Source organism: Canis lupus, chromosome 27 (genome assembly GCF_048164855.1).
Source record: "Canis lupus baileyi chromosome 27, mCanLup2.hap1, whole genome shotgun sequence".
Taxonomy (NCBI): Eukaryota; Metazoa; Chordata; class Mammalia; order Carnivora; family Canidae; genus Canis; species Canis lupus.
The window spans coordinates 32,121,095-32,131,478 of NC_132864.1; the positions used below are offsets into that span (position 1 = coordinate 32,121,095).

General features: G+C 50.9%; 1 long non-coding RNA gene across 1 annotated transcript; it reads right to left on the reverse strand.

Moving 5' to 3' along the window:
- Positions 1-622: 622 nt before the first annotated feature.
- LOC140619056 (uncharacterized) lies at positions 623-4,625 on the reverse strand. The gene is made up of 4 exons (XR_012018983.1): positions 4,334-4,625; positions 3,701-3,765; positions 2,936-3,130; positions 623-2,842 (listed from the first exon to the last, which is right to left on the reverse strand). It is a non-coding gene; the product is annotated as an uncharacterized lncRNA (long non-coding RNA).
- Positions 4,626-10,384: the final 5,759 nt, after the last annotated feature.

A 10,384-nucleotide genomic window follows, 5' to 3' on the forward strand; every position in this document is an offset into this window, starting at 1 on the left:
CCTAGGCATGCTTTCATTATCTCCCTTTGATTTTCTCAGATCCAGTTCAGGATTCTTTGCAACATTTAGTTCTGAAGTCTCCTTAAGCATCTCTCATTGTGACACTTTTTCAGACTTTTCTTGATTTGGTGACTTTGTCCACACTTTAGGAGATTATTCCTAACATCCCACAGTGCTAACTGCATGCACCTGTTACTTGAAAGCTCTATACTGGGATGTGTCCCTTCTCCCGCCATTTATTCATTTCTTCAAACAGTTAACAATAAGGAGCATAGACAGCTATTTTAGACTTTGAAATTCTGTCTGTGATCAAGGTGGTTGTTAACATACGGGCTATGGTTGTGTCCTCAGTCACACAAGAGTCAGATTTTATGGCATGAGATGTGGGTATGAGCCTGAATGTCTTGGCGCCATTTTCAGTAGAGATATCTTATGGTGAGATCTTAGAAATTACAGTCAAGACTACCCCTGGTTCCTGGCTGCTGAAACCATCATCAATTCTTTTTTTTTTTTTTTTAAGATTTTATTTATTTATTCATGATAGTCACAGAGAGAGAGAGAGAGAGAGAGAGAGAGGCAGAGACACAGGCAGAGGGAGAAGCGGGCTCCATGCAGGGATCCCGATGTGGGATTCGATCCCGGGTCTCCAGGATCGCGCCCTGGGCCAAAGGCAGGCGCCAAACCGCTGCGCCACCCAGGGATCCCATCCATCATCAATTCTTAAGTGACAAGAGCAGGGGGAGCATCTTTGTTTGAATGAAGGGACTCTGTGTGGGCTCCTGGGTGGCTCCCTAGAGAGATGGGGCTGGTCCCTAGAGAGATCAAGCCCTGGTCTGAGGCTGGGAAAATACACCTCCGTAGCCTCATCCTTGAGAAAGAGGGAATGATATCCAAGAGGGTAGGCACATCCATTCCAGGAGCGTGATACATCCCAACTTCACAGGTAGAGAAGCTACTACACATAAGTCACTCCCAGATTTAGCCCTAGGTGTCTCTCTACCTGGCTGTTCACCTATCTCATTTATCAGGTCCTTTAATGGACTGGCAAACAGTAGAAAGAGTTTCTCAGAGTTCTGTGAGCTGCTCTACGAAGTTAATCAAATCTGAGGAGGGAATCTTGAGAACTCCTGATTCCTACCCAAGTTGGACAGAAGGTAAGCTATTCCTTCCTGTTGGATTCAAAGAAGGTAGCCATGTCCAGGGAGTGAGCTCTGATCCTGTGCATGTGACACAATCTCTGGACAGAGAAATTAAGTGTTGCATTGACATACATTGTAGAACACCCAGTAGGTACCACATCCCACAGAATTGCTGGTTTTGGAGAAAGGAAGAAAAAAAGAGAAAACAAAACATACCTAAAAAATGTAGGGTTTAAGACAATAGTATGAAGCAAATGGTGGGTATTTGTCATTTCTAATGGCTGAGTAATATTCCATTGTATACATAAAGGGAGAAGAAATGTGTGGGAAATATCAGAAAGGGAGACAGAACATAAAGACTCCTAACTATGGGAAACGAACTAGGGGTGGTGGAAGGGGAGGAGGGCGGGGGTGGGGGTGAATGGGTGATGGGCACTGAGCGGGGCACTTGATGGGATGAGCACTGGGTGTTATTCTGTATGTTGGTAAATTGAACACCAATAAAAATTAAATTTATTATTTAAAAAAAGACAATAGTATGATATGTGAAACATGTAGTGTGTGTAGTAAAGGAGAGACAAGAGGAGGAAATCCAAGATTTTTGTTTTTGAAGTTTTTGTTGGGATTCCTGAGTGGCTCGGTGGATGAGCATCTGTCTTTGTCTCAGGGCATGATCCTTGGGCCCTTGGATCCAGTCCCACATGGTGCACCCTGCAGGGACACTGCTTCTCCCTCTTTCTGCGTCCTACCTCTCTTTTCATGTTTCTCAGGGTGCAGGTGAGTCTGGCTTTAGTACCTGGAGACACAGAGAAGGGGGTGGCTGGGTACCAGAGGCTGGGACAGGGTACCTACAAACACGGACATTCATGAGTGATAGAGCATTTTTGCCAGAAAGTTCTCAGTTGTGGGGGCTGTTAACATCTTGGAAGCTCCCCCAGAAGTCAGATTTTGTCTCTACCTGACCAAAGAGACAGGAACAGGAGGAGGACAGGTATCTACTCCATGTTGCTGAAGACCCTGCCACCACAGTGGGAATGGCTTGTCCCAGGAGTGTCATATCTCACTGCTGACCCAGAGAAATGAAGTGCTTGTTATGCAACTTTGCACCTTCTGCCCGACTCTCAGACTCTACTTGATTAGTGATTCAAGATCAGAGGTAGGACCTGAGGACAAGAAGGCTGAACAGGCTCTGCTCGGAGTGGGAAACAGGGATGGGTGGAGGGATCAGCTGTGGGAACCCCCACAGGACACTGCCCAGGAGCCGCTGCCAGGCCCTGAGGACACCAGGCTGCTGGCGTCTCAGCCTCTGACCAGCCCTGCGGTCCAGGGGCCTTCCCCAGCTGGGAGGGTCCCCCTGCAGGGCCCAGGGGATGCACAGTGCCGCCTGCTGGTTACACATCCCACTCAGGGTCCTCAGTGTCCTGAGGTTAATATCCAGAGTTGTGTCACCAGCACTCATCTGTGACCTGAAAGACTCTGTGAAGCAGCCTGTGGGGTCTGATGCAAGTAACATCGATACACTGTGGTTGAGAGCTTCCCACATGGAGGGAACAGTCATGCAGCTATAATCACTCCTGTGACTGTGGGAATGTCTACAAAATAAAAGTCATGCAAAAGACTGAGCCTATCCTACCTGTGGGACATTTCGGGAGCTCCTCAGAAGAGTGCATTCAAGTTCATCTCAAGAGAGGAGTAACCGTGTCCTGCACAAAGAGTCATAGAAGAGAAAATCAAAGCAGGGCATAAGGATACTCAAACCAGGATGGAAGGCAGTGATTTCACAGAAGCACCAGTACCTGGTGACATTTGGGTCACCTCCCCGGTGAGATCCCCTCATTTGAGGATCTCCTCCCTGGATGGGAGGGCAGAGAGAACAGGGCAGGACTGAAGATAACAAGTTGTCAAGGCAGAGCAACTTAGGAACACGTCAGGTGGGGATGCAAGCAGCTGTGCTCCCAGGAGCCACTCAGGGCTGTGTAGCAGGAGGAAGGCTGGGAGAGAAGGAGGAAGAGGACTGTGTGAACCAGGGTCTCTACTATGACAGGCCCCTGAGAGGGTGCTGCTGTCAGTGCAGGGGAGCCTCAGGTAGGGAGAGTCTTCTCTGTGCATGAAAGGGTAGAAATCTGGGGAAGGAGCACAGACACTGAATTCCTAGCTCAGAAGTGGGGGCCCCAGACCTTGAGCAGCAAGAGCAGTGCCCATGGCCCGAGGCTGGTGTGCAGGCCTGGTTAGCAGGCCCCAGGGTGGGTGTGATCGGGCAGGGGGGACAGTAGCCTGGGACAGACCCAGAGCCTCCTCCCTGGGTGCAGCACGGGGACAGGAGTCCTGGAGGCAGTGTCCCTGGAAGCCCATGGGGATGTGCAGGCAAGGCTGAGGGTAGTGAGCATTTGTTAGGGAGATGTTTGCAGATCTTCACACCCCAGTGGGAGGAGAATTCAGGGAAGAGCATGAGCTGAATATCCTGGGGACAGTACTTGGGACAGTGGGCACAGAGCTGCAGTACTTGGGACAGTGGGCACAATGAAGTGGGGGTGGAGACGAACCCCAGCCTCTGCACCCACCTGCACATCCCCAGGACCTCAGGCACAGGGAGGCAGAGCTGGGGGCTCTCTCATCCCTTCCGCACCTGGCAGGAGAATATATTCTGGTCAACAATTCCGCCCCAAATTCCTCTCCCTGATTTTGGCCATGGAGGGGCCCTGGAGGATCCTCCTGAGCTGTGGGGGCCTGGAGCTGACAGCAGGTGGGCTCTGGACCTAGACACACGCAGGATCTGCCTTCTAGGGCCAGCACCCCATGGACCCCAGGGGAAGAACCCCAGTCCCCTGCTGCCCCAGCCTGGGTACCCCCTGACTGATGAGAGGACAGGAACCCAGAGCAGAGCCCCCTGCCTCCAGTGCTCTGGGTCCTGATCCCTTCTGCATGGAAGACAGGCCATAACCAAGTCACACCCAGCCTTCCTGAGGCTGCACTCATGAACCCAAATGGCTCAGAGTCCCCTGCTGTGGCTCCTCCCTGGGGACTGTCTCCAACTGTCCCCACTGCTCCACTGCTTCTCCAGGATCAGAGTGAGGCTCAGGGTCAGCACGATCCCCAGGGCAGGGAGCACATGGACAAGGACATCAGGGATGCTGCCCCCATGGACTCCACTATGGGTCCCTGAAGCCTGGTCTCTCTCTGTCTCTGTGTCTCACCCCAGCTCCTTCTCTGTCAGCGGAGCCTCTGTCCACACTCCTGGTGGGGAGGCCACAGGCTCGCTCTGTCTCTACGATCTCCTCTGTCTGTGGCCCCAGGTGTGTGCTATAATTACAGGTTTATAGATGACCAAGCTCTATTTTTCAAAGTTTCCTGTGTTGCAGCTGAAGGACCTCTTGCAGTCATCACCAGATCCACAAGGGCAGATCCGACCTTGACATTGGTTATGGAGAGGCTGAGACCCTCACTACACAAGACCTTCTGTTCCTGAAGGGACAACGCTGGATCCCACCCTCTGTGACCACGGAGGTCGTGGTTCAATTCCAGGCACGGCTCTGACACATCACAATGCCTGACCCCCCCCGCCCTGGGGACACACTCTGACATCTGGACTAAGGGGCTCATGTGAAGTTTCTTTGCTCCCTTTTCTAACTGCCTGTTCAAACTCCCTCAGAACCCCTCCCTCCTATCCTACCCCTTTCAAGGACAGGGGGTCACACCTCCTTGAGCAGTGGATGGGATGATGTCACCCTGTCAGCTCCACCATGGATCCCAGACTCCTAGATGACCTTCTCTGTCTGTACAAAGGTGCTGTCGCTCTGGGGTAGAGTTTACTGAGCTGTGACAACACAGCAGTGGTGTGGCCGCCCTCAATGGGCCCTGTAGGAGAGTGACATCACCAGGAATGCAGTCACCTCACACACTCACCCTCCTCCTTCCTCCCCCTGCTGTCAATACCTGGCCTCCTTAGGACCTCTAGATTCCCACCTCTTCCAAAATACAATGAGATTCCAATGATGTGGAGTGTAGCCTGTGGTATGTTCTTCCAAAGAAATGTGCAGTTAATACTTATGCATATTTTAGGACTTGAGAACTTATTTTCTTTAAATATTGACTAATATCACCCTCTATTAATATACATCATGTTTGAGGACATCTTCATTACATCAAGTCTGATCATTTTATAAACAGCTGGTATAAAAATCAGTGTGTAAATTTTTTTTATTGCTTTCAGGGTTGCTCATTATGCATAAAGTTTCCATAAACAAGCACATGGTGGTTTTTCTCTGGAAAGCTTTTTTTTATACCTTTTATAATTTTGATTGTGGCATTGATTTATGTGATCCATGCAATCAACAAATAATAAGGAAAACTAGTCATTTGGTTGAAGCTAAGGCAATAATGATCCCAGCTGCAAAAAGATGTGACATGTGCATCAGCAGAACAGGGATGGAGCTGAAGGACCATGATAGCTTCATGACCTAAGGGTGTTTCATTTACTGAGAAATCAGAAGATGAAAAGTGAATGTACACTAGCCTAAAAGAACCTGTCCCTGATCCTGAGGACAAAACTGTCTCTTTCATTTGACACCTTCTGTGTACAATGGGCTACTCTGAGTGACTCTGAGGTCAGAGACGTGAAGGAGTCTCCATTCCCAGGAGGGTCCCCCAGATGCACCTGGGCCTAGGGTATCAACTGAAGAATGAGCAGAAACCCAGGGGGAGCCTAAGCAGGCAGCTGCTGGGGTGCTCACTCACTTTACAGATGGGTAAGTGGGTCTTTGTCTCACTTCCCCACAGACCTGGAGCACTGTGAGAGCACTGAGACTGCTGTCCCAGGATAAGCAGTAATAATCAGCCTCATCCTCAGCCTGGAACACAGAGATTGTCAGAGTGTCTGTGCTGCCTGACCTGGAGCCAGAGAATCGATTGGGGACCCCTGAGGGTTGGTTACTACTACCATATATGAGGGTTCTTGGGCGTGTTCCCAGGAGCTTTGGTACCAGATCACATAACCTCTACCGACGTTGGAGCTGCTTCCAGTGCAGGAGATGGTGACCCTCTGGCCCAGGGACCTGAACACTGAGGGAGGCTGAGTCAGCACAGACTGGGCCCAGAACCCTGCAAGAGGCAGAGACACAGAGAGGGTGATGCTGGATACAAGAGGAAGATGCAGGACCCCACATGCCCTCCAAGAGCCCCTCCTCTGTCCCACATCCAGTCACCTGTGCAGTGAGCCAGGAGGGTGAGGAGGAGAGGGGACCAGCCCTTGGTGGAGGTCATCACTGATCCTGTCTTCAGTGGCCCCTCAGCTGAGCAGAGCCTCCCCTCGTCTCTCCCTTCCCCTCTTCATCCTCTGAGAGAGGGAGGGGCCCTCCCATGCAAATGAGACCCCAGATCTCTGACCCCTCCCTGGCCCTGGGTCAGGTCCCTCTGCTTAGGATGTCAGGGGGGTAAGTAGGGGAGGGGCTATGTGGGGCTGGGGTGTGGTTAGGGAGGTCCCAACTGTGAGACCTGAGAAGAGGCTACGGTCAGTGCTAGGTGGTGTTCCCAGCTCTGATCAAGCCTGACACGTCATAAATATGCCTCAATCACCTTCTGGCATCCTGACACCACCTCACCCTGCATGACCTGGGGATCAGTTGGCCATAGGACTCAGGTCCTGTCCCCAGATCTCTACGCACTCTCCTCCTATGATCAGGACATGTGTCCACGCACATGGTCTCCCACCTTGCAGCATAGATTTTAGGCTACACTCTCATTTCTCTGTGTGAGGGACGCCTGGGTGGCTCACTGGTTAAGCGTCCGTCTTTGTCTCAGGTCATGATTCTGGAGTCCTGGGATCAAGTCCCACAACCGGCTTCCTGCAAGGAGCCTGCTGCTCCATCTCCCTATTTCTCTGCACTTGTAGTTGGATGAATGTTCTTTTTTAGAAATCCTTCCCAAATACATTGATTAAGTCTCACTGACGATGTCACTGTGAAGATGTAGGTGGAATCACTAGGACACTGTTTTCAGATCTGTGTGGACTGCATGGAGAATAACGATGGAAGTTGCAGTTAAAACCCCAGTGCAGTTGCACCTGGTGGCTCAGTGATTGAGCATCTGCCAATGGCTCAGGTCATGATTCTAGGGTCTTGGGATCGAGACCTACATCAGGTTCCCTGAGGGGACCGTGCTTCACCCTCTGACTGTGTCTCTGCCTCTCTCTCTCTATGTGTCTAATGAATAAGTAAATAAAATGTTTTTTAAAAAAGGAATGACTTTGGCTTTCATTTAAATAGACATTTAAAAACATTTTATAAAATCATTTGTCTCTTTTTTTAACCTTATGATTATATCATGCGTCTGATCGTGCAGGTAGGAAAGCCTGAAGTAGTGCCCATGAGCCCCCATGAGGCTCATGGGCACTACTCATGAGTATGAACTTTACAGCCATCTGAATGGGGAATTCGCAAATATAGACCAGCTTCTATGATGAGCAATTCAGGGTCCAACTACAATCTGGGGTGGGCACAGCTGGGGCCTGGGTCCAGCATGTCAGGACAGAGCAATTACTCATTCAGCCATGCATGAGTAGGAGAATAATGTTCTTTTTGTTTGTTTGTTTATTTATTGGAGTTCGATTTGCCAACATATACACCCAGTGCTCATCCCAACAAGTGCCCCCCTCAGTGCCTATCACCCAATCACCCCTATCCCCCATCCACCTCCCTTTCCACTACCCCTTGTTCATATCCCAGAGTTAGGAGTCTCTCATGTTTTGTCATCCTCACTGATATTTTCACTCATTTTCTCTCCTTTCCCTTTATTGCCTTTCACTAATTTTTATATTCCCTAAATGAATGAGACCATATAATATTTGTCCTTCTCTGATTGAATTATTTCACTCAACATAATGAAGATCTATTGGCAAAAGCCACCTGGACCCAGAGTTTCTATCATAGGTCACCTGTGAGTGGTGGAGAGTGGAGATGAAGGAACCATGTCCCTGAGGTCACAGACTCTGTGGTCCTGACTTGGAAAGATTATTTAGCAGAGGTCCAGCCTAGCTTACGTGTCCCTGTTGAGACTCAGGGAGTGACAGCCCAGCCCTGAGAGCATAGGGAGTGTGAGTCCCACATCCCCAGGGGCCTTGATCTCCGGTGGAGCAGCCCTGAGCCTGGGGTCCCAGAATCAACGTACTGATCAGCCTCAGGTGCCGATTGGATCCCAGAAATGGTGAGGGGCAGAGCTACCTGTGGGGACGGAGACTCTCCCTAGGAATCCTGAGGATCAGCTTTGTCCCAAGGAACAGGTATTCAGAGCACATCCTGGCTACCCAGGTCACAGCACCTCAGTAACTTGAGTTCCCTGTTACTAGGGATTGTGTCTTCTGGAGATTGTGGCACCAAGGACAGCAGGTGAGCACAGATTAGTCTAACATTTGAATGGATGGAGAAGCCCAAAAACATGGGAGATTGCCCTTTATCTCAGGTCCTGGTACCCAGATTTCAAGGCCTGTGTCTCAAAGCCCTTCTCCCTGACAGAGGATTGATCCAGGCAGTGAGGACTCAAATGAGAACAGCTCTGAATCAGACGTGCAGGTGCTGCCGAGTGACAGAAACAGGAAGGAGAATGTAGGGTGTCACATGCAGCCCCAATTTCTGGTCATTCTTCCCCACAGATGGACCCTAGGGACTGGGAACTTCAGCAAGATCATTTCTGATTTTCTCTGAAATCCTGAGGTGGAGACAGTGTTCAGACCTGAAGAACCGGAGGGAGAGACAAGCCTGAGGGACAGGAGCGCAGAGGGGAGAAGAGGAGGGAGGGGGTGGGGATGTTGTCAGGGAGAGTCTGCAGGAGCTTGTCCAAATTCACGTGTGTCTGGTTCAGAGAGAGGAGACCGTCCAGGACCAGGTTATTGACAGTGCATCAGCCATGGGTACATCAGGAGTGACAAAGGTCACACTTCATGGAATGAGATGATAGAACTGACTGTGGATGAATATTTGCTGGGCAGCAAGTTCAGTTGCAGAAACAGTATTTATCCCTGTCCATCTTCTCCAGACCCCAAGGGGGTGTGCAGCTGGACTCTGACCTCTCATTTCTTCCTGTCTTCCTCGGATGTCCTATGACGTGTCACTTTGCAGGCATATCCTTAGTTTTTCTCTTTCATCTTCTGAAACATGACCTTTGGGGAAGCTGGGTGCCTCAGTGATTGAGCATCTGTTTTTGGCTCAGATTGTGATCCCAGGTCCAGGGATGGAGTCCTGCATCAGGTTCCCTGCAGGGAACCTGTTTCTCCCTCTGACTATGTCTTTGCCTCTCTCTCCATGTCGCTCATAAATAAATAAATAAAAAGAATATTAAAAAGAACCCAGCCCTTCCTACATATATGTGCCCCTGCATGTATCTCTGGGTAAGATTCTCTGAAAAGTAGCTCCGGACCATGTCTGTGGGTCCAGAGGTCTTTGTCTCACATCCTCCGTATCTGAGACGCTGTGAGTATTGGGAGCTGTTCCCACTGCCATGGTCTGTAGCACAGTGACAGTCAGCCTCATTCTCAGGCTGCAGCCCAGAGATGAGCAGGAGCCCTGCATTGGCCAAGGTGTCCTTGGAGCCAGAGAAGAGGCTGGGGACCCCAGGGCCCTGGTGAGTCTCAGTAGACCATCAGCAGGTACTCAGGAGGCCTCTTGCATGCTGGTACCAGCATATGGCCACCGCTGCAGCTGCTGCTCATGGTGCAGGTGAGTCTGGCTGTTGTTCCCAGGGATGCAGAGAGGGAGGGCGGCTGGGTCAGCACAGGCTGGGACGGGAAACCTGCAGACACATTCACGGGTGATCGATCAGGGGCCAGACTGAATTTCCTCAAACCTCTAAGCTAGACCAGCTGACGTAGGCTGACAGTGGCTCTGTGTCCCTGAGGTCAGTCCTGACCTGTGCACTGACAGAGTAGAAAGAACATTAAAGATCTGGTCCCCTCTGTGGCCTGGGCTGCCCCAGATCTCCTCGTCTCCCCCCTCTGCCACGGAGAGCCTGTCCTTGCACATGGGCTCCACCCACTGACTGCCCAGCCCCTCCCTGGGCCCTGATCCTGGAGCTCTGCTCGCACCACACACTGAGGAGGATGGAGGTGGCTTCAGCACTGGGGAGAGCCCTGGATGGAAGCACCTGCTGGGACCACACACAGGTCCTCAGAGGAGACTGCCAGGCCAGAGGGGACACAGATGATGAGTCCCCATCAGGAAGCTCATAACCCAGTTCTCAGGCCCAGGCACCCTGAGTGA